Genomic DNA, 14,797 nt, shown 5'->3' on the forward strand with positions numbered 1-14,797 from the left:
AATAAGAACTCCATATCATTCATCAATATCAAAAGAAGACTCCAGCTTATTTTCCCATCGATCATGTAAGACAATTTGGCTGAGGAAGTTGGCAGAATCAAAAATTGATAATAAGTATGTATGATGTTTTGCTTTAGCGCACAAGAAAATTATCTGGAGGGAGGGAACCCCTTGAGTTAGAAGAATACTATCTGTTCCTAGGTAATTTATGAACTGTAAACATTGAAAGATCTCCTTAGCAGGTATTCACTACTGCTCCAAGAGCCGTTAAAAAAAAACTTGCCAAACCATGGAATAAATCTCTCACTTCACGTATCCCCTGTTTGCTTTATTCTCAAATAGTTAATGACTCAATGCCCAATGTCAAGGCCGCCACTGGAGTAGCTCTTGAAACCATTACTAAATCTTCATGAGTTGTATCCAGCTTTCTCTAAGCCAAATGCACATGGAGTGAAATGTGACTACTCTCTAGGTGCAATTTAGGTGGAGACTCCAACCAAAGATAATAACACAACCTGCCTGGGAATACCAAAATATCATCAATATCTTACCAGCAACAAGAGCGATCCTATGAATGCATTTACTAAAACTATAATAACTTACAAGATTTGGAATTCCCAAATCGCCTTTATTGGGATCTACTATTTTTGGGGGGTAATTTGATTGGTCTAGCTGTCCTACTAAAAGATGAATTTTCTCCTAACCTTCAAGAGGGAGCTCTTTCTTTTTGGTGTACTATATACTTTCCTTTCTGATATATAATTCACTATCAGGTATGGTTGGCTATAGATATGTAGGTCTTTAGACTGCTATGATATTCACCGATAATGTGCTGCTAGTTTTCTTTCATATCAATGACTCTTTATATGAGAATTGCGACTTTTCTGGATATAACACCATTGAGTAAAACTGAAAATATTCTATAACTTGTGTTTGCTTTTTTATGAGATGCTCTGTTTGCTTTTACATACATGATTTCAGAGACGAGATCAGAATATCCCAAAAATTTAGTTTTCAACCCTAGTAGTTACTGTTACATATAATGTCTGTCTAATACTAAGATGACCATATGCACTGATCAAAATTATAAATGCAACACTTTAGTTTTTGCCCCCATTTTTCATGAGCTGAACTCAAAGATCTAAAACTAAACTTTTTCTATGTACACAAAAGGCCTATTTCTCTTTCTGTATTGGGAGTTGCGGGGGGGGGGGGGGGGGAGGAACCTGTCAGTATCTGGTGTGATCACCATTTGCGTCACGCAGTGCAACACATCTCCTTTGCATAGAGTTGATCAGGTCGTTGATTGTGGCCTGTGGTAGTTGGTCCACTCCTCTTCAATGGCTGGACGAAGTCGCTGACCTGGAACATGCTGTCGTATACGTCGATCCAGAGCATCCCAAACATGCTCAATGGGTGATATGTCCAGTGAGTATACTGGCCATGCAAGAACTGGGATGTTTTCATGGGGCCATGTTCATGCTGCAACATGAGGTGATGGTCGTGGATGAATGGCACAACAATGGGCTTCAGGATCTCGTCACGGTATCTCTGTGCATTCAAAATTATATCAATAAAATCTTCGTTGTCCATAACATACGCCTGCCCATACCATAACCCCACCGTCACCATGGGCCACTCGATCCACAATGTTAACATCAGCAAACCGCTCACCCACACAAAGCCATACACGTTGTCTGCCATCTGCCCTGTATAGTGAAAATCGGGATTCATCCGTGAAGAGAACACCTCTCCAAAGAGCCAGATGTCATCAAATGTGAGCATTTGCCCACTCAAGTCGGTTACGACGACGAACTGCAGTCAGGTTGAGACCCCGATGAGGACGAGGAGCTTCCTTGAGACTGTTTCTGACAGTTTGTGCAGAAATTCTTTGGTTATGCAAACCGATTTTTGCAGCAGCTGTCCGGGTGGCTTGGTTGAAGAAAGAATTGGGTTACTTTCCCCCACAAGTGGCAGTGGTATTTAGGAGAGCAATACATTATGAACCAGGGTCTCCCCTAGGATTCCAAGTCTATGAATATCTTAGTCTATGTAGCTACCTTTAGCTTTTGTTCCGGCAACTTCTTTTCGAATTGTATCCCGGAGTTTGGTGGAACGCAGAGTTTCGTTCCAACAGGCGGACGTGAGGCATTTTGGCGACAACTATCGCATACTCTTCTGTGCATACGGAAGTGGCTGGTCTCAGAGGAACTTGGAGTTGAAGATGCTCAATGTGGAGGTCCTGGGCTGGTGTGGTTACACGTGGTCTGCGGTTGTGAGGCCGGTTGGATGTACTGCCAAATTCTCTGAAGCGCCTTTTGGAGATGGCTTATGGTAGAGAAAATAAAATTCAATTCACAGGCAACAGCTCTGGTGGACATTCCTGCAGTCAGCATGCCAATTGCACGCTCCCTGAAAACTTGCAACATCTGTGGCATTGTGCTCTGTGATAAAACTGCAAATTTTAGAGTGGCATTTTATTGTGGCCAGCCTAAAGCACACCTGTGCAATAATCATCTTGATATGCCACACCTGAGAGGTGGATGGATTATCTCAGCAAAGGAGAAGTGCTCACTAACACAGATTTAGACAAATTTGTGAACAATATTTGAGAGAAATAGGCCTTTTGTGTACATAGAAAAAGTCTTAGATCTTTGAGTTCAGCTCATGAAAAATGGTTGCGTTTATAATTTTGTTCAGTGTAATTAATCACTCAAAAGTAGCGATGATATAAAAAGTATTAAAAAACACCACGTAAAATAAAGAGAAGGTAAATGAGAATCAAAAGCAAACACAAAAAATACATTCATAAAATATGATTACAATAATTTTATGCAATCATATATGTTGTTGCCTATGTATCTTCAAAGGGACACTATAGTCACCAGAAGAACTACAGCTTAATGTAGTTGTTCAGGTGAGTATAATAGCTCCCTTCAGGCATTTTCATATTAACACTGTCTTTTCAGAGAAAAGGCAGTGTTTACATTGCCCCTAGGGACACCTCCAAGTGGCCACTCCTTAGATGACTACTGGAGGGGCTTTCTGGTTCAGGGCTGCACAGTAGGCAGCCCTGCCATTCAGCGTCCCCACGCTCTGCATGGAGACACTGCATTTTCCTCATAGAGATGCATTTGGCCCCACCCCCGTTTATCCAATCCAATGCTTTCCCTATTTTGATGTCACAAAGGGGGCAGAGCCAGAGCCAGCGCCGGCGGACCCGCACGGTGCTGGAAATAAGGTGAGTTTTAAACTTTCATAGGAGGGCTAAGGGGGAACAAACCACCTAAATGGTTGGTTTAGCACTATAGGGTCAGGTATACATGTTTGTGTTCCTGACCCCATAGTGATCCTTTAATCAATACCATGCTAGTATTTTGAGCCCCTGCTTCACTTTCTTTGCTAGCCTGTAATACGTATAGAAGGAATTTGGTATATGACATCTATGCTCTCACTGCAGTGATTATAGGCGCCTGTGTATGTTATTATGGTCCAAAATATATTAGTTTGGGCCGATATCACAGCTCCATTTCAGGGAATTATTATGGTATTGTAAGCCTAGCGTTGTAGTGTTTTACAAAAATTTATGCATTTGGCGATATCATGTACTTTTCGGTCTATGTATCCTTAAGCTATCTGATACTTTATTGTATTTAGAAACTGTGCTTCCTTACATTCATTAGCCTGTTAAATACACAATCCATCCATGACAGCTATGTTCTCACCTCGGTGATACTAGGCTTCTCTGCATGTTACTATGTTGCATGAATTGTTAACTTGATAGAATGTTGCAGTGTATGGTTACTGTTGCTATGTTCTATAATTAGTGATAGTGCTTTCTCAGCATGGTGCTAGGATCGAAATATGCTTTTGTGCTTCACAGTGCTCATTACCCCTTTTACACACGATTTTCTAGTCTTTCCCTGCTCATCTCTTTCTTGCTCCTATCTGTTCACTCGGCTTTGCTTGCGTTCCACCACTCAATCGTTTGGCGCCACTGAGGCTTGGACTCATTCTCTGGGTTGGTGGAGTGTGAGGCCAAACAGGATAAAATGGGATTAAAAGCTTTTTTATTAATCATTTTTATGCTGCATTTGAAAGTCCGTTGACTGTTTGGCAGATGTTCTTTGGCTAGAGTACAGCACCATGACAAGTATAGTGGGATACCTATATAATAATTTTGTATGTGTTCAGGGCTCACACCTCACGTACACATTGTACGGGAAACTAACTGACAGGAACACATTGATGCATGCCACATCATCTTAAAGCCTTGTTGCCTTATTCTCAATTTTTAAGAGGATACATAACAACTCCAGTGCTGTGGCTGTGGATCAGTAAATATCACAAATGTGAAAGAACTTCAAAAAGAGAGGGTAAAAGGATGTAGTCCTACAGGAGATCCTATGCAAGTGCCAGAATGATAGTGACATAAAAAAACAAGCCAATAGATTTATTTTTCCAGCAATTCACTACACCGTCAGGCCAATTAAAGAATGTATTTAAAATTGGTGCAACGTAGCCATGGATCCAACCCTACCTGCTTTAAAGAAAAAAACTATGCTGGGTTTCGGTAGAGAAAAGAACTCAAAAGATCTGCTGGTTAACACAGATACTGTACATTTCTACGACAATACCAAAGAATTTGTGAATTATGGTTGTGCGTTACATCTGGACGTATGATCCGAAGCATTTTTTCCACTTACATTGTGGCATGCGATACACTGTACAGCACCAGATCACGTGTACTACAGATTTTGCGATTTATAAATTGGTGTACCCCTTTGGACTTGCATCTGTTGGGAAGACGGATCTACCCCTTCGTGAATGCATACGCAACCATAGGTCTTCTAACCATATAGTGTACCGAGATTGTACATCAGACTTACTAATACTAAAGCATTTTTTGGAATTTAGGCATTCTCCCCCTATGCTTAAATTCAGGGCCGTAGGCCATATCCCAAATCTTAAATAACAAAGTATAACCTAATGTTTTTGCCCGGTATCCTCACTGTTTAATCAGTTTGTTTTAGTGTCACACTAGTTGTTCATGTTTTTAATTTTGCAGCAATCAGAACATGCATCCCTGTTGCTACAGAAACACTATTTGATGCGTGTACAAAGACCCACCTGGCACGTTTGCACTTGGAGGTCCTTTCAGTTAGACCAAAACCGAATTGAGTCTTGAACTGTGTAATGTGCTGTAGCTGATGTTTCAACTAAATCTTTCAGCCCTCCTGCACATTGTATACACTAACACTGTGTTTGTATGTATATATCTTTAGCCATGGGATCACGGAAAAAGCATTCAGATCACCATGGCAAAGACGTGCACTCTGGGAGGCATCACAGGGCAGAGTCTTATGCACACATGCACACCCACAGGCAGGTTCATGGACAAGTTTCAGCCTTGGTAAGTGCACTTCAATGATCAGTTGTATGTATATGTATATATAATATAGGAAAAGGAATTATATGTGAAACTTTGCCCTGATGAAAAATTGTATAGGAATCTGAGAATCTGAAACAACCATCACTAATAAAAATAAATTTTGCATTACAAATCCTAGCAGGCTATTAACAGCTTTTTTACTGTCGTGATTTTTTATACTGGATTAAGCACCAAGCTGCCTATACGCATTATGTATTGAAAAGCATTTCCTTTCCAATTCACTAGTACAATGTATAAACTTGTATGTACGTAGTGGGCATTGGATAGCATTCCCTTCATCCCCCATAAAACCATAACTTACCCCTTCAAATAACGACAGACAACTTCTTGGAGAAAACAGGCCACAGCATTTATTAACACAACCAAATACCGTATAACTCCTTTAACATATAATGAAATAATAAATATCATAGATTAACATAAACAATTTGCATATAGTCATACAGTAACCAAAGAAACCGTCCTTGCCAATCTTACTTCCCCAAGGCTCTCACCTCCCCCCCTCGGCATAATAAAAACATCTTCCTTTTCAGGGCTCCCCACCCACTCGGTGGGGTCCAACCATAATGCCCCCCACTGGTCGACTTACAACCCAGTGGGGACACGTCCAACCTGGTACCTCCTCCAGGTTCACCATAAGAGACAGGGGGAGAATGAGACCCGGCCATTATCCCCCTTTTTCATCTAATCTACCAAACCATCCCTTATTTGGCAAGGACACACCCCCGCCTCGCTGTGACAACCCCCCGGGCCCAAACAGCAAAGGGAGGGTGGGCAGGAAACTTGTTGCTGACCTGGCTCCTAAGTGGCACTGAGGTCAGTCTAATCTGTTACCACCCACTTCCTCACATCTCACACTCCCATATGTAGCATATAGCCAATCATGCTTTATCCATCCCACACTCATACATGTGCCCCTGTCCGCTAAGCTGCGCACTCTCCCTGGGGCCTGGATCTGCATCTATCTGAATGTGAACACATTGTGAGAATGGCAGGTTCCTCTAATAGATTTTGTATTGTATTCTGTAGTTGAATATGTACTTGCAGTGGAATCTGTAGTTCACCTTAGTGAGAACCTTGAAAAGCTTACAATGCTACATGTAACCTAAACAATATCCCCTCCTGGATAAACTAAGGAAAAAAATAACATACTATGATCTACGATACGACTACCCGTATGAGGACTGACCTGACCCTAATACACAAACCTAGATTGAAACAAGGTAGATATGCATACCCGTCCTTAGAATGGCCGGGCTAGCACTGAGAAATAAGTCAGAATGTGTGCAAGCAGACACAGAATAAACATTATCAAGCCAAGGTCAGAGCAACAGAGATACGCAGAGTCATGAAACAAGCCAAGGTCAGGGTCGCAGAGAGCAAGAATGGTCAAAAAAAGCTAAGTTGAGAAAACGGAATAAGTAAAATAATACAACGCACTGACAGGGCATGGAACTAAGAACAACCAAGAAAATACCCTACAGTTAAATATCCTATACTGCGTAGTGATTGGTTGCAGGTCTATGTGATGTCATATGTGTCAGGTTCTTGATCAGGTCACATAAGAGACTTATACCGGGGTTAACTTTAGGCTCTTTATTTATAATCTTTGACATGATTTTCTTGTAATAATAAATGTAGCAGGAATTAAAGGGGAAGTGGAAATAATAGAAAGGAATGAAAGTAAAAAGGGGAATATTAAATAGAGGGTTAGGAAATATGTCCAGAACAGGTTACTTAGGAAATAACACCTATAAAGGACAATATAGGTCAAAGGGAGACAGCAGAACCTATAATCGAGATTGTTGGTAAAATATATAGAGGAATAACAAGAATAAAAAGTTAGGCAATATGTCCCAGACAGGTTATTAGGTAGCAAGAAAAATTAAGTTATAGGTAAAAAAAAAAAAAGGAAAATATGGGTTACAGGTAAACAAATATAATAAGACAGAACTAAACAATATAAAGGTTTTAGAAATACAGGATATTCAGATGTTTAGGTGATCGGCCCCTTTGGTTTGGATGAAGTACTGCACATTTCAGATAATTGTAATAGGGTCATTCAGGATAGTTGCAAAATAACAGGAATGTTTGTGTTATGCAGGTTGGTAGTGTAGATAAGGTAGGTGTGGAAGTCCAGTGTGGTATTGTAGATCAGGTTTGTCCCCAAGCTTATTGGTTGTAAGCAGATTGGAAATGAAGCAGGTTGTTCCCATAAATCAGGTTGGGTTTAAAGGGACACTATAGTCACCTGAACAACTTCAGCTTAATGAGGTTGTTCAGGTGAGAACTATAGCTCCCTGCAGCCTTTCTCATGTAAACACTGTATTTTCTGAGAAAAGTATTTTCTACATTGAAAGCTAGGAAAACCTCCAGTTGCAGTCACTCACAGTGAACCAGAGAGACTTCCGAGTTGATGGAGGCATAATATGAGATCCACTCAGATCTGCTGTCAGCAGAGCACAGGGCAGCACTGTGCACAGCATCCTGTGATTCAGTGTCTCCTCCCTCTGCATGCAGACACTGAACTTTCCTCATAGAGATTCATTGATTCAATTCATCTCTATGAGGAGATGCTGATTGGCCAGGGCTGTGTTTGAATCATGCTGGCTCTGCCCCTGATCTGCCTCCTTGTCAGTCTCAGCCAATCCTATGGGGAAGCACTGTAATTGGATCAGGCTATCACATGTCAGCAGACTGCTTGTTTTTCCTGAGTCTCAGCATGCAGATTTACAGCTTCTGGCTGGAATACAGTAAGATTTTTACTATATTTATGGAGGCATGAGGGGCCCAGGGGGGCTAGATGGTCGTGTTAACACTATAGGGGTAGGAATACATGTAGTTGCACTGGTGACTATAGTGTCCCTTTAATGTTATTTAGAATAAAGCAGGTTTTCTCTGTAGGAGCCAGGATCAGACGTTCATTCAGGTTGAAGATCAACTTCATTAATTCAATGTAAAGGCCATTTATTTAGCAGGGTGTGGCTTCTTATAGCAGATTTAATAATCACGCTAGGCAGGTGAGAGAAACTGTGGATTTAGACTAGTGACTAGGGAGGCTAGTGGTGGAAAACTGGAATTTGTAGAAATAAAAGAAAAAATTAAACATAACTTTGATTGTCAGGATAGGATCCTGACAATATGGAAGTGACATGTCAAGAGAAGGCGTTATGTAACTTTAAATATATAAAAGGGAATGTGAACATTCCGCGACATGAATGACGTCACAACGCCAGGACGTGCATTCAGCAGCAGAGGCTGAATGCGGAAGTGCCAGGTTTCAGGAACACATGGCACTGGAGGGAGTGCGCGGTGCCGCGAGGTGATGCGACAACCCAGAATTAAAAGGGTCCTGGCATTATATCACAAATTGTGGTAGGTTATTTTTAGGTATAAAATCTGCCAATGCAAAGTCAAATCTTCAAACCTACCTTCATGATTTAGTTTAGGAAATAACATTATTGCCCCTGATCAAAAAAAAAAATATCTGACCTTGACACTCTCAATCAATGAATTGTAACCCAAAATGTACAGAATTTATGTCCCAAGGGGAAAGTATGGACTTTTCCTTTATAGGGATCTGGACCAGAGAGGCATGTGGGAACTAGCTAAGTGTTAAATTGGGACACCTGGCAACCACCATAGTACACTGTAGTGGTTATTGTGTTTAAACTACCCCTTGATGTTTCACCCTCTCCTTCTACTGTAGCCTGCTAGTCTTTATAAGTACAGGCCTTTGGGGAGAGGGTTTGAGTGCTCCAAGCACACTTGGAAGCTCCAGTAGCTTATATCAAAACAACCGTTTTACATTTTCACAGCATAAAAATGATCAACATTTTCAGATATATCAACAGGGTACCTGACGATTTGTGTTTTTAAAATTTTCTTTTAATGTATGTTGTAGAGTTGCAACTTTCATTTGCAAGCTAATGGTTTGAACCTAAATGAAAACTAGTAAGACCTGTAAAGATGATTTAGTCTCTTAACACGTTATAACGTTTTCTACAATGTATACATTTATGAAAATAAAAGCACTCAGTGGTGAAAGAGCTCTTCCGTTTTGTAAACTTGCTATTCTTTCACATTCAACTAAGAGATCCTGGTACAAACCTTAAAAGGGAACTGTCACTTCCAGCAGTAGAGGCAAATAAAAAAACATACCTACCTTTGTCGCACTTCCATGTAGTTTTGATATTGCCCTGTAATATCTATGGTGTGCTCAAGTGTGATCAGCCATCCAGTGGAGAAAGTCTGTATGAGCACATGCGCATTTGGCATTTTGTTCAGTAGGGCCATACTGGGAGGCCTAATAAATTGACATACTTTTAAGAATTAAAACAAAAATAAAATAGTCAACCAGTGGCTAACCTTTAGTTAGCTATTTGCTTGGGCTAATATTAGGAAAGTGACAGTCCCTCATTAAATTACTATACATTCTCACTTCTCATGTGATACGGCCTGTTCGAATCTTAATATCAAACAACATGGCTCCAGAAAAACATTTCTTAGTTTATGCTTTCTTGGTTTTACATAAAGAGGTCTATTAAAAAAGGTCATCATTGTCATGGCTAAAGTAGGAGAACCCGAAACACACAGACCCATATCTGCTAAAGGAGAAGTATAACATATTACCGAGCCTTAGAATGGCCGGATTTAACTTAAAAAAGTAGTCAGGAAGCCAAGGTCAAACGTAGGGAAGAACAGCATAAACGGTAAGACAAGCCAAGGTCAGAAACACAGAAAGCGGTGAAACGATAAACAAGCCAAAGTCGGTAACAAGAAATCCAAATACAATATAATACGCACTCTTGGGTCAACATGAACCACAACAGGGCAACTTGCTACTAAAAAGGCCCTGGCTTATAAAGCCAGGGAACCAGTCTCACTGGTTTGCATAACTATAGAGTCCGAAAGCCGAATTTGTGAGTTTCAGTTTGTGCGAATCGATCGGTTCGGCACTTTGAGTCGTGCCGTTATGACGTTGGCGTGACTCTGTACAAATAGACGCGCACGCACAGCTTGGAGCATCTGACCCACCTCTGGATCGGGGAGCTCCGGAACGGGTAAAAGTATGACAATCATATACACGAAATAAAAAAGTGACAATGCTTATACTTTATATATTGTACATATACTTCATAGGGTTTTTCTCTCTTAGCAGGAGTACCTAGTTAATTATATTTGTACTGAACTCTACTTTCTGGTAACATTTCAATGAACTGTATCATATTCCCAGTCATATATACTATTTAACCAATATGCACTACATTTAAACGTTTTCAATGATGCCAAAGAGATAACTGTTTAATTTACAGCATCTTATTGCACATATTGTGTAAACAGGATGGTTTAAATGATATAATACTCCATGTAAGTACTGTTCCGTGTTTTATTTCCATTACATATTTTAATTTCCCTCTATATCATCACACAGTATATGTCAATGGAAGGCAAAAAAAACCCCAGAATGAACCAGACACTCAGGGTGTGTAAAACGTTTCAACCTCACCGAGTTCAAGCTTGACAAAGACCTTGTGTGGTCAAAACGTTACTCTATTCTCCAATAAACCTCTCTATTACTTACACACCTTCAGTGGATTGCAGGATAAAACTTACCAGGAAAGGTTAAAGGATCTTAACATGTATAGCTTGGATGAAAGACAAGACAAGGGGGGATATGATAGAAACATCTAAATACATAAAGGGAATCAACACCGTAAAGGAGGAGACTATATTTAAAAGAAGAAAATGTGACACAACAAGAGGACAGTCTTAAATTAGAGGGACAAAGGTTTAAAAAAAATATTCGGAAGTATTACTTTACTGAGAGGGTAGTGGACGCATGGAATAGCCTTCCAGCTGAAGTGGAAGAGGTTAACACAGTAAAGGAGTTTAAGCATGCGTGGGATAGGCATAAGGCTATCCTAAGTATAAGATAAGGCCAGGGACTACTGAAAATATTTAGAAAATTGGGCAGACTAGATGGGCCAAATGGTTCTTATCTGCCGTCACATTCTATGTTCTATGTAATAATATATCAGTGTGCTTCTGTGTCTGTGTGCACGCACACATCTGTGTATGTGCATCTGTGTGTCAGGGTGTGTGTTTTTATGTCAGTGTGTATCTGTGTCATGGTGTGGGCATGTATCAATGTTTGTGTGTGTCAGGGTGCATGTTTGTATATGTCGGTGTGTATCTATGTGTGTGTGTCGGTGTCTATATGAATTTGTGTGTATGTGTCAGTATATTTATATGCATCTGTGTGTTGATGTGCATGCATCCAAGCAGTCAAACACCAGCACAACATACAAGCACACTCCTGCTATCTAACACAAACATTACAAACAAACACACCCCTTCACTCAAACACAAATACTTCACACAAACGTACATCCACATTTAAAAGTGAACATTACATTCACACACACCCCTGCAATCAAACGCAAAGATTACATACAAACACACCCCTGTATTAAAACACAATAAATGTATACAAGCATCCCTTCAAACACCAACACTGTACATTACACTCTAGCGCCAGTAAATGCGACAGCGCTGTACAGATATACAACCTAGAAATTTTGACTTGGGGTGTTTTGGAAAAATGCTGAAATATTAAGGGCGCCTTGAACCTAAAAACTTTGGGAACCATTGGTCTAGGTGAAATACTGCTTAGCAAATGCCCCAAAATAGGTTGCATTTCCCAGAAGGCATGAATGACAACAAGTTCCTCTAGATAGCACAGGGGCCTTGCTGAAAATAAAAACCCCTCTGGCAAGGATAAGAGGCCCTGATCACATTGCTGATTCATTTACTCTGTAATCTCACAGAGCAGCACAAGGAAACCCTATGTCCCCCAGAGGCATTCCAGTTAAGGCTCTTTTGGTTGTTTAAATGAGTGTCTGTATAGGAACGCAGCTTGCCACTGTACATTCCCACAGGAATTCCACCAGGTTACTGTACAAGAACTGAGTAGTGGTTAGAGATTCCAACACACAATGCTGCGTCATGCACTTTGCAACACACATCCTTTTGGACTGCTGTGCTATGTTACTAAGTGGGTTTGATTTCTAGCATTGTTAATGCTCAATGCAATAAAAAATAAATAAAAGGTTTATAAATTCAAAGCTAGATGGGAATCTCGGATCCTGAGCATTCTGCGCAGCTTTTCATCCCCACCAACAATTAAATAGTTGACTGAAAATACTGTATTAATTACAACTTTGCGTGTATCTGTATATTTTATGCATAGATAACAAATAAATATACACACATGCATAAGTTTTTTCTTTTGAAAAGACATTTTCAATATTTGGAAAAAAAAAAACTAATTTATATTCATGGGTTAACTATGTAAGATGTTTTTTCTATAAGATGTCACAGAGGGCAATTAGTCTGATTAGCACAGTGTATAGCAGTATATAGAGGTGCATACATATAAATATAGTTGCAATCATGTAATAGGCCTTTTTGCCACATTTAAAAGCTAGGATAAACCACAGTTGGGTAAAGATAGATGGATGGATGGGTGGATGGATAGATGGATTGATAGATAGATAGACAGACAGAGGCAGACAATATCATGAAAACTGATCAATGTGTGTGGTCTATTAATAAAGCATGGTTATGGGGCCATAGAATGTTCAGATTCCTTGTCACCTGTTTAAAAAATACATAGAATAGCACTACTTACAAGAACAGAGAAATGGAGATCAGCAGATTCTGTCTGTGTCTGACATGCCAGAAATGATAGATTTGGAGGAGATGGGCATAGACATCAAGCACTTCCCCCATAAAGAGCCCATCATTAAAGCTGCAGCACATAGTGCCCTGTTCTTACCGTGCTGTTACTGGCTGGTAATCCGGGAGAGGAAGCCTGAAATCCCGATCCAGAAACTGCAGTGACTGGGGACAGAGGCAGCACACTGCCCTTTGAATAATCAGAGGAGGGGAAGAGGGAAATCAGTAGGAAAGACAGGATTTCGCAAGGCATATAGCTGCGGGTTTTTATCATGCTCCCTGCGTTTCCCTGAGCTGCATCTGCACTACAGAGAAAGAGAGAGAGAGGGAGAGAGAGAAAGAGAGAGAGAGAAATGTCCCAAAATAGCCCTGGCTGCCAATGACTTGCTGAAACCTGAGAGAAATGCTGAATTTAAAGATCTGGGTCGCTGAGGGTGTGTAGATTAAAGTGATGGGAAAAAAGGGCTGGCAGAAAGCACTAGGGGGTAACACCACGTGGGTGTTTGGATTAAAAGAAGACAGATGACCTGATCTCTTAACCCAGAAGAGAACTGTATAGTGTTCCTTTATGTGAGGGTCCAAACCTGCTGCTTAATAGAAGGCTAGACAAGGGTCATGTAGTAATATTTTAACAACTGATTTATTATAGCACGTCATCGATTGCAATTGGATCTTTAAAAGATTCAGTAGAAGAGGGGTATAAATCCATTATCAGAAAACATGTTGCACAATCTCATTTTAATCCAAGGGTTAAATGTGTAAAAGTTTAATATGCAGTGGTATGTCCATTTCTCTCTTGGAAGCTTCAGAGGTCCTTTGATTGAGATAGTCGCTGTAGGCCTCTTCCTAGTCCAAACAGTATATTCAGGTTAAATGTCAACCTAACCTTTATCTTATGATCCTTAAATGTAGAAAAAAAAGGAAAAAACACCCGGATCCTGTTCAGAAGCATCCTGTGCAGAAGCATCCTGTGCTGCTAGCTTATGGTAGTTCTCAACATCTGGAGTGGCAAAGCTACCACACGCCCATTACTCACTGCCCACCATTCTGGTTTACTGGAGCACATAGTGTCTGTTTAGCACTTTGGTTGCATATTTAAATCGAGCATTATATCCAATACACAAAATCCATTTGATGATATCTGTGACACATACAAGTAAATGTAACAAGACAAGTTTGACTTGCAGGAACTAAATGTGATAAGAGACCTTATGTGCCATCAATACTCCAAGCACATTGTGGCTGCAAGGCTGCATCTGAGACCTTTTCTATATTCCACTAAAAGAAATGTGAAAACAAGACAACCTACAGATAAATAAAGCAGTATTTATGTTATGGGTAAAAAGAGACAGACCCTGTCACCTAATAACATGGTGCCATGGTACGTCATTTGTCTACATAGCTCTTGTGGCAGGGGCTCGTTAAACCTGTTTCCAGTAGTAGTAACAGAAGGGTGTCTACCAGAGTTAATATAGAAAAAGCTGTGCCATGAAGAATCAAGTGTAGTGTTTTTGCAGGCAAATTCTGCACAAGGGAGAAGGTCAGACCAGTTGTACTGATTATGAGATATAAAACATCGCAAGAATGCTTCTAAAGACTGAAAGC

General features: G+C 40.3%; 1 protein-coding gene across 1 annotated transcript in view; it reads right to left on the reverse strand.

Annotated features, from left to right (window-relative positions):
- AMMECR1 (AMMECR nuclear protein 1) overlaps nucleotides 1-13,522 on the reverse strand; it is a 194,861-nt gene extending 181,339 nt beyond the window's left edge. Inside the window, exon 1 of the mRNA XM_063432147.1 lies at nucleotides 13,293-13,522. The gene's annotated coding sequence lies outside the window, so the exon portion shown is untranslated. The remainder of the gene's footprint in view (nucleotides 1-13,292) is intronic.
- Nucleotides 13,523-14,797: the final 1,275 nt, after the last annotated feature.

The sequence above is a fragment of the Pelobates fuscus genome, chromosome 9 (assembly GCF_036172605.1).
Source record: "Pelobates fuscus isolate aPelFus1 chromosome 9, aPelFus1.pri, whole genome shotgun sequence".
NCBI lineage: Eukaryota > Metazoa > Chordata > Amphibia > Anura > Pelobatidae > Pelobates > Pelobates fuscus.